This window comes from Aquarana catesbeiana, linkage group LG03 (assembly GCF_042186555.1).
Source record: "Aquarana catesbeiana isolate 2022-GZ linkage group LG03, ASM4218655v1, whole genome shotgun sequence".
NCBI lineage: Eukaryota > Metazoa > Chordata > Amphibia > Anura > Ranidae > Aquarana > Aquarana catesbeiana.
The window spans coordinates 416,577,285-416,598,408 of NC_133326.1; the positions used below are offsets into that span (position 1 = coordinate 416,577,285).

The 21,124-nt window shown below is 44.7% G+C and overlaps 1 protein-coding gene across 3 annotated transcripts in view; it reads right to left on the bottom strand.

Annotated features, from left to right (window-relative positions):
• KCNMB1 (potassium calcium-activated channel subfamily M regulatory beta subunit 1) overlaps window positions 1-20,882 on the bottom strand; it is a 164,401-nt gene extending 143,519 nt beyond the window's left edge. Inside the window, exons 1-3 of one of the 3 annotated variants that reach the window (XM_073620742.1) lie at window positions 20,452-20,882; window positions 12,479-12,613; window positions 12,315-12,397 (exon numbers count right to left, since the gene is read on the bottom strand). The gene's annotated coding sequence lies outside the window, so the exon portion shown is untranslated. The remainder of the gene's footprint in view (window positions 1-12,314; window positions 12,398-12,478; window positions 12,614-20,451) is intronic. The other 2 variants (XM_073620741.1, XM_073620740.1) reach the window with 2 other exon arrangements.
• Between the last annotated feature and the right edge of the window lie 242 nt (window positions 20,883-21,124).

A 21,124-nucleotide genomic window follows, 5' to 3' on the forward strand; every position in this document is an offset into this window, starting at 1 on the left:
ATGAGAGAACTGGTCACGCTGAGTCAAACAATTCTTGGTCCATGAACTCCTCCCCACCCTGTTCATGGACTGGACTTGTGTCAAGGTCAGGACCCCAACACCAAGCCCCCGCACAGCACGAACTCTACGAGGAGTACGCATACGAAACATGGCTAGAAAACGGTCGGCTGCTCAGAACGAAGTAACAGAACGCACTGAAGAACAGCAAGGCCTGTGAAGAGCGACCTGAAAAACAGTAATGAACGAACAAGAATACAATGACTACCTAAAGTCACGCGGAACTTGCTGCATGCACTGAAGAGCAGATACAAACCCACAAGCACAAACTGAACGGCAGAAAACGATCTGAAAGCCACGAGTCTGAAAAAGCGTGAATCGCCTCTCACCAAACTTTTACTAACACGAGATTAGCAAAAGGAGCCCAAAGGGTGCCGCGCTTGGTTCTGAACCGGCCTTTTCTAGTCTCGTCGTATGTGGTGTACGTGACCGTGTGGTTGTCGATCGGAAATTCCGACAACTTTGTGCGACCGTGTGTAGGCAAAACAAGTTTGAGCCAACATCCGTCGGAAAAAATCCTAGGATTTTGTTGTCGGAATGTCCGAACAAAGTCCGACCGTGTGTACGCCCTATAAGTCCTCACAGTTAATCTTGGTGGGCGCTGGAACGGGCCCTGCTGTGAAATATTAGATCAAGAATTGTAATTACATGTCTCTGTTGAACAGGGGCAGAAACATTGGGCCTTAGGCACTGGTGCCACAACACTGCAACCCCTCACAGGTGCTATAGTTGGAGCGCAGGAATGAGCCCTGCTGCAAAGTATTGCATCAAAAATTGTAATTATACGTCCCTGTTAAACAGGGGCTGAAAAATTGGGTCTTGGCCACTGGTGGCAGTGCCCAGAACCAAAAATGTTCTTACAAGCTATCAGCATGAAAATTGAGGAGGAAGAGGATTGTAACTCAGCATAACAGTATAGTCACTCAGCATCAGCATAGGCAGTCTTTAAGGGATCTCACATTAAAAAAAAAAATCAATCGGTTACATCAGCATCAGGTGCTTGGTAACTGATGATCCAAGACTGATTCATTTTTATGAAGGTCAGCCGATCGACCGATTCGGTGGACAGGCACACCCTGTGATCGGTTACAAAGCCTCCAGCAGCACTGAATGTGCGTTCCGAAAGAACGCTGGATGCAGGACAGGTCAGTAGCTCAACTGCATACCGTGCAAGCTCTGGCCAGTGATCCATCCTCAAGACCCAGTAACCCAGAGGATTTTCGGTGGGAAAGGTGTCCAAGTCTGATCTTGCCCCTAGGTAATCCTGCACCATGTGAATCAGACGCTGGTTGCTGTAACTGATCAGACCTTGGGGCTGTGGACTAAAAAATTGTCTGAACGCATCGGTCAGACGGCCACCTTCTCCACCGCTCCTTCTGTGACTGACCGAAGCCTCAACAACACGTTGTCCAGGAGGACCAGGAAATTGTAACCTCCCAGGCTCTGGAATCGCGTTGAACAAACCTTTCTGCAAGGCCTCCCGAAGATGTTTCATCCTCTGCTCCCTCTGTGATGGCAAGATAAGGTCTGCAACCTTACCCTTGTAACGTGGATCAAGGAGGGTTGCCAGCCAGTAATCATCCCTCCCCTTGATACCACAAATACGAGGATCCTTCCGCAGGCTTTGCAGGATCAGGGAGGCCATGCAGCGTAGGTTTGCTGAGGCATTCGGTCCAGAGTCCTCTGGGTCAATAAGGACGACATGATCCGCAGCCACCTCCTCCCAGCCACGTACAAGTCCATGGGTTTCTTCGGACTGTAAATGATGCCTTGAAGACTCTTCCTGTGTGATCAGCAGGCACACAAGAACATGGTCTGGATAAAGGGGGCCTTGAGAGGTAAGGAAGTCCTCCTCTTCCTCCCTCTGTTCTGTTGGAGCACACGCTGCGTGGAATAATGGACAGGGCACTTAAGGCAGAACAGAGGGAGGAAGAGGAGGACTTCCTTACCTCTCAAGGCCCCCTTTATCCAGACCATGTTCTTGCGTGCCTGCTGATCACGCAGGAAGAGGACGAAGAGGAGGAGGAGGAGGAGGGGGAGAAGGATTGTGTCAGCATGGAGGTGGAGCCTGGCACTCAGCATCAGCAGCAGTCTTCAAGGCATCATTTACAGTCCGAAGAAACCCATGGACCTGGACAAGAGGGACAGTTGCACTGATGCATGCATTGTCACTACTCACCATCCTCGTGGCCTCCTCAAATGGTGACAGGTCAGTGCATACATCCCTGATCATAGCCCACTGGCATGGGGAAAAAAAAACAAGGTCCCCCGACCCTGTCCTGGTGCCATAGTCGCATAGGTACTCATTGATGACCTTCTGCTGTGTGTGCAGCTGCTGCAGCATGGCCAACATTGAGTTCCACCTGGTGGGCATGTCACAGATTAGTCGGTTCTTGGGCAGGTTAAATTCCTTTTAGAGGTCAGCCAGCCGAGCACTGGCATTATATGACCTGCGGAAATGCACACAGACTTTCCTGGCCTGCCTCAGGACATCCTAGCTTTAGGTGCAGCCCGGGTACCTGCCCAAGAACCGCTGCACCACCAAGTTAAGGACGTGAGCCAAACAGGGCACATGGGTCAGTTGTCCCTGTCGGAGGGCGGAGAGGAGGTTGGTGCCATTGTCGCAAACCACCATACCTGCCTTAAGCTGACGTGGCGTCAACCACCTCTGAACCTGCTCTTGCTGACAGAATCTCTGCCCCAGTGTGGCTCCTGTCCCCCATGCACACCAGCTCAAGCACCGCATGGCATCTTTTTGTCTGTGTGCTTGTGTAGCCCCTTGAACGCTTATGGAGCACCGCTGGTTCCGAGGACAAATCATCACAGGAAGAGGCCATGAAGGAAGAAGAAGAGGAGGGGGTGAAGGAGAGAGGTGTGGCAGAATCACCACTAGTAGAATTTTGGAGGCGTGGTGGCGGAACAACCTCCAACACTACTGCACCCTGTCCTGCATCCTTCCCAGCTGCCAGAAGAGTCACCCATTACACAGTGAGAGATAGGTAACGTCCCTGTCTATGCCTGCTGGACCATGAGTCAGCGGTAATATGCACCTTACTGCTGACTGCCCTGTCCAGCGAGGTCAAGACATTACCTTCCACATGCCGGTAGAGAGCCCGAATCGCCTTCCGTGAGAAAAAGTGGCGTTTGGGAACCTGCCAATGAGGAACTGCACATTCCACAAACTCACAGAAGGGGGCAGAGTCTACCAACTGAAAAGACAGCAGTTGTAGTGCTAGCAATTTAGCAAAGCTAGCAGTCAACCGCTGGGCATCTGGATGGCTGGGAGCAAACTTCTTTCGGCGGTGCAGCAGCTGGGGCAGGGAAATTTGCCTGGTACAATCTGACGTCGGTGTACCGATAGCAGATTGCCCGCAAGTACTTGGCTGTGACACACCCAATTCTACACCTTCATTCCTCTCAGTGCAGGTTTCAGAGAGGACTGAAGGTATAGTGGGGTTGGAGATCCCAGCTGAGGAGCAAGGAGAGGTCCGCTTTGTTCTTTGGTGTGGGTCTTTTAGGTACGCTTGCCAAAGAACTACATGGCAGGTCGAGATATGTCTGGTCAAGCATGTGGTGCCCAAGTGGGTGATGTTTTGGCCACGCGAGATACGCTTGAGACATATGTTGCAAATAGCAGTGGTGGGAGCTGAGGCACTCGTCTCAAAAAAGCCCCACACCAAAGAACTTTTGGAATAACGTGCAGAGACAGCAGCACCCTGCACATGCAGAGCTCTGCGGTGTGATGCAGTCAGTGTGCTGCCCTTAAGCTGGCCCCTGGAGGGCATCCTGCCTCGTTAGAGATGTGCCTCCTCCTCCTCCTCCCCTCTCCTATCAGGCACCCACGTGGAGTCAGTGACATCATAATCCCATCTCTCCTCATCACTGGAGCAAAGCTGGCAGTATGCTGCAGCTGGGGGAATATGACTGCCAGATTGCTGTCCTTCTTGAGCACCCCCTCTCTCTAGGCTCACGTTACTGCCTTCCTCTAGCTGGGTACCATCATCGGAGCCTTTAAAACGCTGGGCATCCTCCTGGAGCATGTACCCAACACTGTGGTCAAACAGTTTGGGGGACTCCTCAGGAGGACATGGCGGGGCTAGGGAAGGAGTGACTGATGCCATTGAGCCGAGGGAAGAGGCCACGTTGGCAGCTGCTTTGCCAGACAAAGTACCCTGAGCCTGGGTGAGGAGGATGAGGACGGCTTGGTTATCCACTCTACCAAGTCTTCCGCATGTTGCAGCTCAACACGGCCAACTGCCAAAAAAAGGACAAGAGTGTCCCACGGCAATGTGCTGATGAGGATGCACCGTCTGCATGACCAGCACTGTTGCCTCTAGACACAGAGCCTGCTTGCCCTCTTTTATTGGCTTGTGACTGTCTGCCTCTCCTTGTTGGCCTTCCAGACATACTAATGGCCTGCAGTGAGATGTAGCTGCACAAAGCTGGGATGTGTATATACTGATACTGCACAGCTAGCAGAATCAACTGCCTGCCTGTAGTATTATTAGTATGAGAACACCACCAATTTTCTTCAGGTAGCTTTAGGTGCACACTGTGCAGAGGACACAGTACACTAACTGTAAATACTGTAGCTGCCTGCCTGTGGTACTAATAGGATCAGAAGAACACCACCAATTTTCTTCAGGTAGCTTTAGGTGCACACTGTGCAGAGGACGAAGTACACTAACTGTAAATACTGTAGCTGCCTGCGGTACTAATAGGATCAGAAGAACACCACCAATTTTCTTCAGGTAGCTTTAGGTGCACACTGTGCAGAGGACACAGTACACTAACTGTAAATACTGTAGCTGCCTGCCTGTGGTACTAATAGGATCAGAAGAACACCACCAATTTTCTTCAGGTAGCTTTAGGTGCACACTGTGCAGAGGACGAAGTACACTAACTGTAAATACTGTAGCTGCCTGCGGTACTAATAGGAACAGAAGAACACCACCAATTTTCTTCAGGTAGCTTTAGGTGCACACTGTGCAGAGGACACAGTACACTAACTGTAAATACTGTAGCTGCCTGCCTGTGGTACTAATAGGATCAGAAGAACACCACCAATTTTCTTCAGGTAGCTTTAGGTGCACACTGTGCTGAGGACGCACTACACTAACTGTAAATACTGTAGCTAATAGGATCAGAAGAACACCAGCAATTTTCTTCAGGTAGCTGTAAATACTGTAAAAACACCTGCCTGTCAGTAGGAAGAGAATAACAGGAACAGATCTAGCTAAACTGAATAGTATATATATATATATATATATATATATATATATATATATATATATATATATATATATATATGATGCATATATATACACGATACACTGTAAGTGCACAGCTAACTGAGTCGCCTGCCTACTCTAACTTAAATCAAAAGACACTGTCTCTCTGTCTATCTCTCCACCACCGCCGCCACACACTACACAAGGCCACCACGCAGGTGGCCTATATAGTGTGGGGCGTGTATTAAACCCCCTGAGCCACAATTGGCCAAAGCCACCCTGACTTTGGCTAATTACGGCTATCTGTACAGACGGCGCTGTGATTGGCCAAGCATGCGGGTCATAGTGCATGCTTGGCCAATCATCAGCCAGCAATGCACTGAGATGCCACCGTGAATTATGGGCCATGATGCACCACTCAAATTTGGCGCGAATGGCCCATAACGTTCGAAATTCGACGAACGGTCGAACATGCGATGTTCAAGTCGAACATGGGTTCGACTCGAACTCGAAGCTCATCCCTAAATAGGACACTTACCTGTCCTGGAGTCCAGAGATGTTGGCACTGCAGCTGATGTTTCCATCAGCTGTTGGGTGCTGCCACCATTACAGGTAAGGGAACCTGGCAGTGTAGCCTTACGGTTTCACGCCGGGAACCTTACTGCGCATGCGCAAAGCTCCGCTCCTCTTTTCTACTGGCCGGGCGACAGGGGGAAGAGGATGGAGCCAAGCTGTGACGTCAATATCCACAGCTTAGGCTCCTGGAAGTGGGAACAGGATACCTGTCAAAGACATTACACTCTAACTACAATTTACTTAAAGTAATTGTGAACCATTTGTTTTTTTGTTTTTTTAATAACAAACATATCTTACTTACCTCCACTGTGCAGTTTATTTTGCACAGTGTGGCCCCCGAACCTTGTCATTTTCTGGGGTCCCCCGGTGGCGCTCACGGCTCCTCCTCTCATTGGTAAACCCCCTGGGAGAAGCACTCTCCCTGGGGGTTACCTTGTAGGCATGCTCCCAAGTCCAGCATTTGTGTGCATAGACACAGAATGCTGGACTCAGCCCCACCCCCTGGCGCCTGCGCTGCTATCAATCAGTCCAATGAAGAGCCGAGAACCCCGAGCAGAGAAGGTGAGAGCGTCTCCCCTGAGGGAATGAACGGGCTCAGGTGAAAACGGGGGGGCTGGTCAGTGTCAGAAGTTTTTTCACCTTAATGCATAGTATTATAAACTGCTCTAAGATCGTATAGAAAAAGGGCGTCAGGTTTAAAAGTAGTGTGTGGATACACACATGCATCTAAACACACATGTACGCACATATACATGTACATATAAATACACACACACGTAAACATACACACACATATAAATATAAATACACACACACGTAAACATACACACACATATAAATACACACACACGTAAATATATACACACATATACATACAAATACACACACACACATAAACATACACACGCATACACAGATAAATACACACACACGTAAATATACACACACATAAATGCACACACACAGACACATCTCTGAAACGGTGGCTGTCTGCTAAGGGGGACCTGCAGTTACACATGGCAGAGGTCATGAAGCTAGATTTACATAGCAGCAGGCAACTTTTTTTTGGGACGGGGACAAAAATGACAGATTTCTGGCCATGCTTTCTCAACAGAATAGGCCCCTCACTTCTACTATATATCCAAAATCCGTGCATTTGAAGGGTCTATGGTCTCCTCTTCTGAGGGGCTACTGTGGGAATTTACCATCTACTATAGTCAGTTATATGCCTCTTCCCTGCCCTCTGATTTTGAGCACACACACATGCATACAAACATATACAGATTGCTTTTTTTTAAATTGGCAGCAGCAGCACTCTACCTTCACTCTCCATGTCGGGTACTGCGCTGTAGGGGGAGGCAGAGAGCACAGCACACACTGCAAGACATCTCTCCCTTTGCTTTCACTTTCAGTGTAACTGTAAACAGTGAGATCACGTTCCTGCATTGCCGATTTACACATCGGCTGAGGATCGGGCAGCCACCTCTCTAACAATTCAGGTATGGGGGGGCCACACAGGCCCCCTGCAGCATGGGGCCCAGTCTCAATGGTGACTTCTGTGACCCCTATTTGTCTGCCCCTGCCATGAGCAGAGGGAGATGAATAACTCCGCCTGGGAAGGGAATATGCAGGACGGGACTTGAGCCAGCAAGCGGAGCGGCCGCGGAAATGACATGCGCCCCAAATAGAAAAAATAGTCCCTCCTTCACATCCACAAGAACATGAATACAGAGGTACCCAGAAAGAAGAAAAAAACCTCAGATAAGTCAGAGCGGGGCAGGAGGATGCTGGCTGGAGAAAGACTTTTTTTTTATTCTGCATTCATTCTTTTATTCTCTGATTGCTGGGCCCCCCTGCTGGCTGGGCTCGGTACAACAGGGCCAGTTGTACTGGCTTATCAGCGGCCCTGAGTAGAAGTTTGGTGAGAGATGATTTGCAATTTTCAGCCTCATGCTTTTCAGTTCGTTACTGCTCTTCAGTTTGTGCTTGTGGGTTCGTATCTGTTTTTCAGTGCGTGTAGACAGTTTGTATCTGTTTGCGTTCTTGTCTGCTCGTTTCTGATTTTCAGCTTGCTCTTCTTCAGTGTGTTCTGTTAATTCGTACTGACCAACCGACCATTTTGAAGCCATGATGCATTTACGTACTCGTCATAGAGTTCGTGCTATGCAAGGGCCTGGTGTTGGGGTTCTTACTTTGACCCAAGCCCGCTCCATGAAGAGGGGGAAGAGGAGTACATGGACCAAAATTGGTTGCTCCAGCGTGACCAATTCTCACACATGCCTTTGTTACTGGAGATCCAGGAGAATAATCCTGATGGTTTCAGGAATTATCTCCGGATGACGGACTCCGTTTTTCACCATTTGCTGGCTTTGCTGTCCCCCTATATTACCAAGCAGGACACTTGCATGCAGCAAGCCATCACTCCAGAACAAAGGCTAGACACCACCTTGTGGTACTTGGCGACAGGGAGAAGTCTGCAGGACATCAAGTCCTCGACAGGCATCTCCCCCCAGGCTCTGGGGATCATTATTCCAGAGACCTGTTCTGCCATCATTCAGGTCCTGCAGAAGGACTATATTAAGGTAAGTTTTATCCTTTAACATCACATTCTATGTATTTAATGTTTGCTAATCTATTGGATTTATTTCATCATTCTGTAATTACCATGATTGTAATATGCTGTGAATGTCCTCTTTGTCCTCATGCATGCTGGAAGCTTTTAATGCAGCTTTTTTGTCCTTCATGCATATTTGCCTTCACTAACCTCCCCAGCATACTATCCTGGGCCCATACACACCTAGGCTAGTCACTTAACAATGTATTTTGTCAGCTCCATTGTAGTGATTTACCCTAAACACCCCCTAAAATGTGTACAAATGTTATTTTTGTCCTTAAATTCATGCATAGTGCAAGAGGCTATTTTTTGGGGGGGGGGGCCCAAACTCATTTGGAAACCTCCCTCCCCCCCAACCGCTAAGTCAAACGATACCAATCCTCTATTTGCTGACTTTGCCAAAACCATACACACTATACCTACCCCTTTTGTGGTCAGATTTATGGATGAATTCACCAAATCATGTAGTGCAAGAGCCTGCCTGAATACTTTCAAATGGTACTGTTTATAGTTTTGTTCTCCTATTATCTAGATATGTAATTGTAGAATGTAAAATTGTGCTTCAATTTGGACAGTGTGTATTCTTATTTTTGTATTATGACACTTCTTACCTGTCCAGTGGGCTGCCAATAGTGTAAGTAAGGAGGGGCTGGCCAAAGTAACACACATTATGTATGCATTCAGCTCTCAATGAAGTGAAGACGGATACCTGTCCAAAACATCTCCCCCCCCCCCCCCCCCAACATAAAATTTTTTCACTGGGCCATCAGAGGGGAGGAGGAATCTGAAGGAAGTGTACCTTATACTTTTGTCTTTAAATACTCCTTAAAATAAATGTTATACTTATGTTGGCCAAGAATGTTTGTGTCTAATCTGCTGGCAATGTTTATGTGCAAAAGTACTATTTTTTTTCTTGTTTGACTCCACAGTTTCCTTCAACCCCACAGGAATGGCAGACTGTGGCATCCCATTTTGCTTAGCGGTGGGACTTTCCCAACTGCATAGGGGCAATTGATGGGAAACACGTCCACATCGTCCCACTCCCCAACTGGGGGTCATAATATTATAATTACAAGGGGTTTAATAGTATAGCAATGTTGGCGGTGGTGTCTGCGACATACGAGTTTTTGTATGTGGACGTGGGGAAGAATGGCCGGATAGTAGAGTCATCACCCAGACCGAGTTCTACAGACAGTTCCAGAGTGGTGGCTTGGGATTGCCACCTGTGGAAGACAACGTGGCTGGTCTACCGTTCGTCTTTTTCGCTGATGAAGCATTTGGGCTTGGTGAACACCTGATGCGGCCATTCCCCATGAGGACCCTCACCCCGGACCAGAGGGTTTTTAACTACTGGCTGGCCAGAGCCAAAAGAGTGGTGGAGAATGCTTTCGGCATAATGGCCAGCTGGTTCCACCTATTCCTGACGCTAATTCACATGGCGGAATATAAACTAAACCATATAGTACTTGCATGCTGCATTATGCACAACTTTCTAAGGAGAAATGCTTCAAACTATGTGTCCTCAGTTGGGCCTGAGGCCAGATTTCCAGATTAGTCAACCCTGACGAAACTTGAATCTGGCCGTCCTGGCTTGCCCCCCCCCCCACAAGAATATCTGGAATACTTTGCGGGTAGGGGGGCCATTGATATGCCAGCAAATGTTTGGGAAACATTTTTAAAAATTCATTTTTATTTTAAACTGAAACAATATTTAATTTGATTTACTGCTTGTGTTTATTTTAGCTGACTCTTAGGTTCTCCAATGGGCTTTTCTTTTTGGACATTTTCCTATATTATCCGGTTCACTACAGGGCAATTTCACCCCCTTCCTTCCCAGGCCAATTTTTAGTTTTCAGCGCTGTCGCACTTTAAATGTCAATTGCGCGGTCGTGCGACGTTGTACCCAAAAAATATTTATGTCCTTTTTTCACCACAAATAGAGCTTTTTTTTGGTGGTATTTGATCGCCTCTGCGGTTTTTATTTTTTGCGCTATAAACAAAAGAAGAGCGACAATTTTGAAAAAAACACAATATTTTTTACTTTTTGCTATAATAAATATCCCAATTTTTTTTTTTTAAAAACACATTTTTTCCTCAGTTTTGGCCGATACGTATTCTTCTACATATTTTTGGTAAAAAAAAAATCGCAATAAGCGTATATTGATTGGTTTGCGCAAAAGTTATAGCGTCTACAAAATACGGGATAGATTTATGGCATATTTAAAAAATATATATTTTTTAATTTTTTTAGCGGCGATCGCGATTTTTTTTGGTGACTGCGACATTATGGCGGACACATCGGACACTTTTGACACATTTTTGGGACCAATCACATTTATACAGCGATCAATGCTATAAAATTGCATTGATTACTGTGTAAATGTGACAGGCAGTGAAGGGGTTAACCACTAGGGGGCGGGGAGGGGTTAAGTATGTTTCCTAGGGAATGATTCTAACTGAAGGGGGAGGGGACGCACTAGGGGAGGAGACCGATCAGTGTTCCTCCGTTCTGGGAACACAGATCGCTCTCCTCAGAGCTGACAGGCTGTGGATCTGTGTGTTTACACACACAGATCCACATGCCGGCCCGGTTAACAGGCAATCGCGGGTACCCGGCGGACATCGCGGCCGGCGTGAGCGCTCCCGGCGGCGCGCGCGCGCCCCCTAGACGGCCGGGAATCCCAGGACATCATATGACGTCCACCCAGGATGGGAGATCCCATCTGTGGACGTCATATGACTATACGCGGGTATTGAAGTGGTTAAATAATGCAAACGTAATTTATTTGATACATGAGGTGACAATCTCTTCTTCAGCTAACTATTCTGTTGTGGGTCTGCTACACACACATTGTTTTTGTTGTTAATGTATGTAATGCATTAATGTTAAAAATAATCATGCTTTTCAGCACCATGAATTGTTTGTTTTGAGTGCCTAAAATGGCCTGATTGGGGACAATTTTAGAGCATTGTGTGGGTTATTTACTAAAAGCAAATCCACTTTGCACTACAAGTGCACTTGAAAGTACACTGAAACTGCACTGAATGTGCACTTGTTGTACAAAGTCGATTTGCTTTTAGTAAATAACCCCCATTGTCACTGTAAACACCAACTTACTCCAAAAACTGGTATTGAGCATTGAAAGTAGAAGCCGCACATTGTTGAGTAGAAAACATTTTACTCAAAGCACATTCACATGTGCATTGGAAAAGGGTTTTTGAACAAACCAACATCTTTGTTTTTATGTTTGGCATTAGAAATATAATTTTTTTTGGTTAAACAAGCATGTTTCAAACCATAACATACACAACTCATGAACTTACAAAGTTCAACTTTGAAAAAGTGAAGGCAATATCAGACATTAGTATGTCAAAACTGTGTTGATATTGCCTTCATCAGATGGGGTGATGCCACCCCTGTAAAAGCCAAATTTTGAAGATGCACACAAATTGGGAGTCAAAATGTGGATTTCCCTCCTGATCCCATGCCTAATGTCAACATGTGCTAGCTCCCATCATGGGGGATCAATGGATATGTTTCAGGGGTGCAACCCCTTCCTCTCATCTACTTTAGTTGCAAGGAAGGGGTTGCACCCCCAAAACGCGTACCTTGATATCCCTTGATGGCAGATAGCACATGTTGACACACTGTGTGCATATTCAAAATTTGGATTTTAAAATACTTTAAAACTCGAATTAAAATAAAAAAAGTCCTCGACAAAACGGTACATTTTTTGTGTGTTTTAGATTCTGCCTAAAACATCAATGATGTTCTTCATTTTTTGTTGAACATCTTTGATGTTTTCCTTTATCTTTTCTAAATCAAGATTGCACACCATGATCTCCTAGATGAGGACGTGTGCACTTGCACTTGTGAAATTAGTTTCTTCTTCCACTACATCCACTACATCCACATCACCTAAAATAAAAAAAACACACCATGTATTATAAATATGCAGGCATACATCTATTACCTGAAGCAGTGGTCTCAGACACTCACCTGTTGTGGTCACTATTTCAACCGCGTCATGAACCTCTCCTCCCTCTACATCTTCAGGTTGTGGTGTGGTGACTTCCCCTTCTTTAGGAGGTTGGGGGTCCCTGGTGTCCTCTGATGTCCCGAGTCTTTTCTCCCCTATGTGAATAAAAAAAAGGTATACTTAGCACACAGATATTTGAGGCAAGAAATAGGAATATGAAACATTGCTTGGAAGTGATGTACAATTGTCTGTTTTGGCAGAATTCCAAGCTGAAGACATTCTTTTTTCCCTTTCTTCAAGCTGGAATACTTACCTTTTTGGTAAAGTTGCCCACATGGAGACACCCCTAGTATCCACTTGAGCACCTGTGTGGGACACCCTAAAAAGGGTGTTCTTGTGTCCCACACTAGTGCTCCTGCGTCCAGATGTGTAAACAGCTGCTAAGTTTTCTCTCCTTGCACTGAATCAAGTTTGCATTTCATTCTAGTTACAAACCCATCTAGACAACAAACTTCTTTTAATACAAATAGGTCTGAACAAATGTAGTTAACCTGCACCTGCAAAAAAACATTGTATTAGTGGTTGAACGAACGATGTTTACTACGAACGATTACTGTGCCCACGAACCTGAAACTTGCCATTTTAAATGCCATTTTAAACTGTACAACAGTAAAGAAAAGCACATGGAGCAGCACTAAAGTAATAATAATAATAATAATAGGAACACACGACAAAATACTTACTTTTTTGCAGCACTCTCTTGATTCTTCTGTACTGATCCTGCTCCCTCAATTTGAGGTCTGACCATCGTTTCCTCAGTTGATCCTTGGATCGCCGTACCCCAAAATTATTCTGCAGACTTTTTACTACGTTAGTTATGATTTTGGCCTTTCTCACATTTGGGTTGCTGTACGGTCCATATTTCCCGTCATAGTAGGCCCTCTTCAAGATGTCCACCATCTCACCAAAGGACATATTTCACGCCTTAAATCTCCTGGATCGTGACGTTTGTGGCTCCGGGCTTTTGCCTTCCTCCTCGTTGCTGCTCTCCTCTGCATGCACCTGCTCTGTCTCCACCATTATATATATATATAAAGCGTAACACGCGTGCGTTGTACGTGTGATCTGTGAGCGGAGGACGGAGTAGCGTAAGCGCCGATTGTGCTAATGAAGGTAACATTTTAACTTGGGGCATCAGTGGCCTATTCTGCTTATAGATTGAGGGCTATATTGGGACAAGATTAGGAGAGTTTAGCCTGGCAATAGGGTTTGTCTTGTGTTGTGTCTTGCAGAGAAAATGAATAGATTCAACGATCATGACTTCCTCCCCATCTTCATTGATAAATACAGGGAGCTGCCCTGTCTGTGACAGGTGAAACACTCTTTTTATAATAATAAAATAAAGAGGAGGGCAAGGAAAGTCTCAGCCAGGAGGAAGCCATGGAAAGTGGCAGCCAGGAGGTGGCCGTGGAAAGTGGCAGCTATGAAGGGCCGTGCCCAGTAGCCTGACCGAATAGCAGGTTTTTCCCCCCTGCCTTCCAACAAAAAGGCCCAGGAAGGGGAGTAACGTGGAGGAGTCAGCGCTTTCTTTGATTCGGCAGGCTACTGTGGCCCTCAGAACCACCCCCAATCTTCAAGAGAGCTATGCCAGGCCCTAAATAAGAGGGTGATGGGCGAACTCACAAAAAAAGTCATGTATGTGAGTTGGACCATACTCCTCCTCCACCTCCTGCCACAACTCCAACACCACAGCCACAGCCTGGAAGGAAGTGTGGAAGGAAGACAAGAGTGTGATGGCTTGGGTTCAGTCTGGTCTGGAAAAAGACGCAGGCTGTTGTAAGACCACAGCCTCAGGACATACATGTCATCTGCTTCTGCTTCCGATCTCTCGGAGTCCTGGACCGCATTGTGCTCCCTATTAAATGGACTCATCAGGCTACCAATTTTGCCTGTCAAATGTATGCCCTGGAGTACAAAGGCTTCGACAATTTCAACAGTTTATCCAGCGTTGCCTTCCTCTTTATTTTGTTATAACCCAAAAAAAAGTATAGTTTTTTTTCACAAATACTTGGCTATGTGTTTTAGTTCAAAAAGGACAGTTTGTTTTTGAGTAGGCAGGTACATTTCAAAAAGACAATGTCAAATTAACAAGGGACACCAACACCAACCAATCTCCTTGAGGTTAAAAAATATAAGATAATAATGGTGTTGTGGTAACTTGACACACAAAATGACAAAAAATATTATGGAGATCACAATAAAAAAAAAACATTAAAAAAAAAAATAAGGAGATCTTGATAAAAAAAACAAAAAAACAAAAAAAAGAGATCACTATAAATAAAAAAATAGAAAAATTATTCTTGAGATCTGGCGAAAAAAAAAAAAAAAGGTTATTCAGGAGATCACTAGAAATAATAAAGAAATCAGTTTGTCCGAACTCTGTGTGAATATCAGCAGCAAAACAACTTCATTATTCTAGCATTCTAAAGAAGAAGAAGAGAATGCGCTGCTTTAAAAAATGTAAAAATGTGCAGCGTGACGAATGTGCTATCTCCATTACGAACGCTAGTTTTACCAGACCGAGCGCTTCTGTCTCGTACTTGATTCAGAGCATGCGTGGAATTTGTTGCATCGGAATTGTCTACACAAGCTCGGAATTTACGACAACGAATTTTGTTGTCGTAAAATTTGAGTACCAGCTCTCAAATATCTGTTGTCAGAAATTCCGACTGGAAATGTCCGATGGAGCCTACACACGGTCGGACAACAAGCTCACATCGAACATTTGTTGTCGGAAATTCCAATCGTGTGTACGCGGCATTATAGTGTGTACCAACCTGTGAACCTGACACCTTTTATGTTAGTCTAGGCACACATATTTACCAAATTAACATTAGATTATTGATAAAAATATGAATATCAATACTTATGTCAACAAGCAGTTAAAAAGTTTTAGGCTTGGTTTACATATGCATGCGGCTCACAGCAGGGGTCCGATGCGTCCTGGTTCACTGTTTCAGGTCCGAGTTCAGCTGAGTTTGGGCTGAATTCAGACCTGAAACGGACCAAAAGATGCACAAAACACACCGCACCCGCTGCGGAGATATGGGAACCGGCTCCATAGAGAGCCGGTCAAAATCTCCTGCTATTGCGATTTGGATGCGGGAAACCAATCACATCCAATTCGCAATGGTGTGAACCCAGCTTTAAACCAGGCATCATTGACCTCTCTACCTGCCTGTACTGTGAAGTAACTCATCTTAAAGAACGATCACAAAATAGATTCTAGAGTCAGATTTGTTGGTTTCTAACAGACCTCATACACACTTGCATCAAAACCGAAATGTCCAGGTTCGCATAGGAATGTATCCTATGTATATTTGTTCACTAGACATTAAGAAGCATTTACAAGCTCAACGTTTGAATGTTTGCTAAATGAATACAAATTTGCATACACCATCAGTTTAGTGTTGGTTTTGCGAAGCTGAACCGTTTGATGCCAAATTGATGTAAATGCATCTAAACCTGCTTTAACCAATTTAGGATCTCGCTATAGCCGAATGATGGCTACAGCATGGCCTGCTAGTTCTGGGAGGCTGTCATATTGGGGGGGGGGGGGCGACACTGCTGATTTCAGCCAATCAGCGGCTCTTTACTATGTGATCAACTGTGTCCAATCACAGCTCATCACGGATGTCAACAGAAGCCGGTTATCAGCACTCCTTTCCTCATGCTGGCAGCGATAACCAGCTTCTCTAAAAGGGACATCTACAGTGATAATCAAGGCACTGATTATCAGTGTCCTGATTATCAGTGCAGTCCCAACAGTGCCCACCAGTGCCACCAATCTGTGCCCACAAGTGCTGCCAGTGTCACCTATGAGTGTTGCCTCATTAGTGCACATAAGTGAAGGAGAAAAATTAGCTGTTTGCAAAATTTTATAAGAAACCATGAGGCTGGGTTCACACTATCTTCGCATGCGGCTCACAGCAGGAGTCCGGTGCGTCCCCGTTCACCGTTTCAGGTCCGATTTCAGCCCAAATTTTTGGCTGAATTCAGACCATAAATGGACCAAATGGTGCACAGGGCTCCTGTGCAAATTTGCACTGGAGCCGCAGCGGAGATATATGAACCAGCTCCATAGAGAGCCGGTCAAAATCTCCTGTGAAAGGAGCACATTCTAAATATATATACTCGCGGCGCTTCCCATTGCAATCCTTTGCTAGTTCATGCTTATTTTAACCTACATCTTGTAAGTACCTTTTTTTATCTGCACAATAATCACCTTACTTTATTTCGTTTTGGGCATCATGATCCATGCATGACTGTCATGAGCATGGGAGATTTCCTTGTATCCTGATGTGAATTTGCCATCACTGGCCAACACTCTAAGCCTGAACGACCCCTAGACTGCAAAGCTGGGGGTCCATTCAATCCAGTGAGTGGGGACACAGGAGGGAGTGTGGCGCACTTCAACTTTTGGAACACGATTGCACTTTATAAATTGGAGCGCATCATTCACCAATATATGGACATTCACCTACTTATGAATTGTTTTCACTCTATTTAGTGATATATTATTAGCATCACTGCGAGCGCTGTAATTTATTCATTTCATTGGTCAAAATCTCCTGCTATTGCGAATTGGTTGCGGTGAACCCGCATCCAATTCGCAATAGTGTGAACCGAGCCTCAAAGGTTTTTTTTTTGTTTTTTTTTTAATTTTCGGTCTTTATTTGTTTATTTAGCAAAAAATAAAATAGAAACCCAGTGGTGATTAAATACCACCAAAAAAAGCTCTTTTGTGTGAAAAAGAAAAAAAAAAAAGAGAGAAATATTTTGGATTTGGGTACAGCATTGCATGACCACAGAATTGTCATTCAAAGTGTGACAGCACTGAAAGCTGAAAATTAGCCTGTAAGGGGGTAAAAGTGCCTGGTAGGCAAGTGGTTAAAGCAGGAACATCTAATTGCAGAAAAAAAGTGATCAGTGAAGCATAAATGTTGTTTATACCTCCTAGATAACTCCTCTGACATTTAGGCCCCATTCTCACTGGGCTTACTACAATGTACACTCATACAAGAGCTGCACAGGTGTTCTGTAGATCCCCATGCAGGCAATCCTATTGGTGTCAATAGGGACACAGCAGTTGCACAGACACAGCCACTGCTCCCAATTTGACCTCTGTGCAGGTGCACGGCCCAGAGTCTGTGTTTGGGGCAGCACACCCACATGGATATCAAATTGGGAGCAGCAGCTGTGTCAGTGCAGTCTCTGTGCAAAATGCTGTATGGGGCCCCCCTGCAAACAGCCCCCCCCCCACAAAAAAAAATAACTAATTCCATTGAACAAAAGATTACCACACTCATGTGGCACAGTACCCAGGCAACAGCTTATATTACTTTCGATCAACAAAGTAAATTCATTCATCAGTGACCGTGACCAGTAAATTAATTCATCAGTGACCGTGACCAGTAAATTCATTCATCAGTGACCGTGACCAGTAAATTCATTCATCAGTGACTGTGACCAGTAAATTCATTCATCTGTGACCGTGACCAGTAAATTCATTCATCTGTGACCGTGACCAGTAAATTCATTCATCAGTGACCGTGACCAGTAAATTTATTCATCAGTGACTGTGACCAGTAAATTCATTCATCAGTGACTGTGACCAGTAAATTCATTCATTAGTGACCGTGACCAGTAAATTCATTCATCAGTGACCGTGACCAGTAAATTCATTCATCTGTGACCGTGACCAGTAAATTCATTCATCTGTGACCGTGACCAGTAAATTCATTCATCAGTGACCGTGACCAGTAAATTCATTCATCAGTGACTGTGACCAGTAAATTCATGAATCTGTGACCGTGACCAGTAAATTCATTCATCAGTGACCATGACCAGTTAATTAATTCATCAGTGACCAGTAAATTCATTCCTCAGTGACCGTGACCAGTAAATTCATTCCTCAGTGACCAGTAAATTCATTCATCAGTGACTGTGACCAGTAAATTCATTCCTCAGTGACCAGTAAATTCATTCATCAGTGACTGTGACCAGTGCAGCCTGCAGGACATTAAGGCCTCATTCTCAGGAGGTGGATCCGCTTCCACGGAGTCCGCCTCGGTCCGACGGCTCAGCGGGAGATCTCTCCGTTGATCTCTGCTGAGCCGGCTGATGACAGGGCCCTCTCTGCTCACTGAGCGGGGAGGGGCTTGTCGAGCGCCGCTGGTTACTATGGAGAGATTGGACGAAAACCGCCGGGGCCCCATAGCGACTGCGGGCCCCATTGCGACCGCGTGGGTTGCTATGGCGGTAGTTCCGCCACTGACTGTGTCCCAACTGACACAGCGTTTTTTGTGCAAAACGCACAGGACCTGCTGCGGACATATGTGAACCGGCTCCATAGAGAGCCGGTCAAAATCTCCTGCTATTGCGAATTGGATGCAGGAAAACTGCATCCAATTCACAATGGTGTGAATCCAGCCTGAGAATTAATTTTTCTTTTTAGAATATGGAAACACTTTAGTGTGTAAAGTCTGGTAACAGATTTACTTTTTAAAAAGACAACTAATTTATCCATTTAATGAATCCATTCATTTTTAAAATTGATTTTGATATGATTTACCTAAACTTGGTAGCAGTGGCTTCGCGAGGGGGTGGCTTTTGAGCTATAGCTCCGAATCTGGGGCCCATAGCCCCAAGTCTCTGCAGGGGTCCCCAAGGGGAGGGGAAGCTATCTGGGGACCCTGAAGTAAGTGGGGGGCTCTCTGGGGACCCTGATGCAGGGGGGAGGCTCTCTGGGGACCCTGATTTAAGGGGGAGGCTCTCTCGGACCCTGATTTAAGGGGGAGGCTCTCTGGGGAACCTGATTTATGGGGAGGCGCTCTGGGGACCCCGATTTATGGGGAGGCGCTCTGGGGACCCTGATTTATGGGGAGGCTCTCTGGGAACCCTGATGTAAGTGGGGGGCTCTCTGGGAACACTGATGTAAGTGGGGGGGGATATAGACACACACACACACACACATATATACATGTGTATGCCCGCCCAAGCATAAGACTTTCTTTACTACGCTGTTATGGGATCTAGCCCCAGATCTTTTGTAGACCTAGCAACGCCCCTGCTTGGTAGACTCTAACGTGCTTGGTTACGTCTATTAGAATTCACCATATTCACTATGCTCAAACCTAGTTTGTAAGAGCAAGGGAACTTAATATGTAAAATATGTGACTATTAAAATTATTTTTGCTATAATGGTTAAATGTTCTATCAGTTCATCTTACAGTCAGTGATTCTAAAGTACCATAAAACATGCAAACTTTTAAATATATGTTCTTGAGTTGCATTGCATGAGATCATGACAGTGTTTCTAGTGCAACTAATGAATACATGCATTATAATAATACTTACAATTAGTTTTCTTTTAAAATTATTATATTTTTATCTACTGAAATTATATTGTGCTTCTTTTGTGAGATTTTGTTTTTACTCGACATGTAGCATATTATTTGTAATCTTTATGCTGAGTGCTATATGGCACAAATACAAAAATAAATCAAGAATATGCAATATTTTGTACTTGGTGTTTCCAGGTAAGGGGTCTTTCCATAAAGCAGTGGAAGGCCCTAGCTGAATAAATCCATTAACATACCTTATCTCATAATATTTTTTAGTTATAATTGAAGACAGATTGAAGACCAACTATAAAGCAAACAACAATGTGTAAGATACTTACAGTAACCACCTTTTATTCATCTTCCAACATCAAACTGAAATGTTATGGGCTATAGATTATCACTGCACATTGAGCTGCCTCATTAAACAACTCTATATGTAACACGGAGCAGAAATATGACTGCACTGAATATTTTTTGAACTTCAATATTTTTTGCACACAAAATACTTTAGTAAACACAAGTATTACATGTATAGTTCTTGTTAAAAAGTTAATAATATATGCATAATTTAATGAAGGTATACTTACAGTATGAAGTAATTCCTTCCTTTTGTCTTATACAATAGTCACTTTCTACTCACATCCCGGAAAAAAAGCAATCTATCCCATGAAAGAGTAGAGCAGTGCACTTGGTATTCCAAATTCAGACTGACTTCACTGTGCTTCTATTAATCACAGCGATTACACTGTGTGTGGCCATAAATGGTAAGGTATGAATCCAATGAATTTCCTTAAAGGTCTGTTTAAGATTTTAAACAATTAAACTGCCATTAAAACCCTCACGCAAATAAAAAAAAAATTAGGTAGGTAATCTAGGCACAATATCTAAATGCATTAAAAAGCTTAGAAGTGCAGTGATTTCTTTTAATAAGGCCACGCACTTCTGAACAACCTGCAAAAATAAAATAGAAGACTTTAGAAAGTTAGTCTTGTTCTTCCTATATTTTTCCTGGTGTGGTGTATGGGAAATAAGCACAAATGTAGAGTATTTGCAAGAGTGCAGAGGAATCAGTAAGCAGGAAAGAAACATTAGAGGTCTAAGCTTATGCTGTTATCAGCACAGGTGTTGATCTAAGTAATTGTTATCAGCAGTGTTGATTTCATTGGTAACTGAGATGCTAGTACTGGTAGCAAGTAGAAGTAGAACAATATAGGTATAGTCACCTTCCATGATTTATGCAGTTGTCAACAAATCATATAC